Raw genomic sequence first — 1,233 nt, 5'->3', positions numbered from 1 at the left:
AACTATTATAGTGCAGGAGGGTATCAAATTGTTCATATCCATTAGGGTTTGCTTTATAAATTGAGGAGCATTCTGGTAGAGTGTATAGAAATTAATTATCAAAATCTCTTCATGTTGTGTGTTTTCCTTGACAAATATTTAATGACCTTCCTTATCTTTCTTTACCTTTGTTGGTTTAAAACCAATTGTATCTGCAACAAAAATTGTAACCCTGCTTCCATTTACCTTGAGTCTATTTTTATCCTTTAAGGTAAGATGAAATTCTTGTGTACAACAGATATTTGGTCTGAGTTCATATGTCTGGTCGACTGGCCTGTGCCTCTTTAGAGGACAATTTAAGCCACTCACATTAACTGAGACAATTGATAAGCCTCGTTGTGTTTTGGGTGTCATGATTTTCAGATGCCCAGTGGATATTTTTAATCATTTCACCACTGTGGAAGTTGGGTTTGGTTAAAAAATATCTGGGTGACTTTTCTATGGAGGTAGAGCATTGCACTAATTGTGGAGGATGGGTCTGAGAATATCCTGGAGATCTGGTTTCTGGCAAATTTCTTCAACATGTGTATATCATTAAAGTATTCAATTTGTCCATCACAAATGAAACTCAGTTTAGCTGGATAGAGAATCCTGGGCTGGAAGTTGTTTTGTTTTATGAGACTGAAGGTTGATGACCATCTTCTGGCTTGAAAGGCTTTGGCTGAGAGATCTGCAGTCATCCGGATACTTCTCCCTTTGTAGGTGATGCTTTTCTTATGTCTGATTCATTTTAGAATTATCTCCTTTGTCTTAACTATGGCCAAGTTAATCACAATGTGTCTAGGAGATGCTTTATTTGGATTGAGTCTTGCTGGGTTTCTGAAGCAGTCTACTATATGAAGTTTTGTATCTCTTCAATGCTTGGGAAATTCTCCTCCAAAATCTCTTGCAGTAGAGCATCTGTACCTTTTGGACCATCCTCTTCTCCTTTGGGAATTCCTACAAGGAATGATCAGTCATTGCTCTGCATTTGTCTACCTCTTCAAGTGTTTGGGAACATTCAGAGACATTGTCTTCAGTTTCAGAGATCCTTTCTTCTGCCTGGTCAACTCTAGTACTTAGAGATTCTACTGTATTTCTGAGCTCCTCAACTAACTTTTTCATTTCCTTGAACTCTATCTCTTTTCTCATTATGTCCATATCTTTGATGAGTTGGGCTTTGAATTCATTAATTTCTTTCTTTTCTTTTCTTTT

This window comes from Otolemur garnettii, unplaced genomic scaffold (genome assembly GCF_000181295.1).
Source record: "Otolemur garnettii isolate 467f Iridium unplaced genomic scaffold, OtoGar3 scaffold00287, whole genome shotgun sequence".
In the NCBI taxonomy this organism is placed as follows: Eukaryota; Metazoa; Chordata; class Mammalia; order Primates; family Galagidae; genus Otolemur; species Otolemur garnettii.
The sequence above is the reverse complement of the archived record's forward strand: the minus strand, read 5'-3'. Positions refer to the sequence as shown.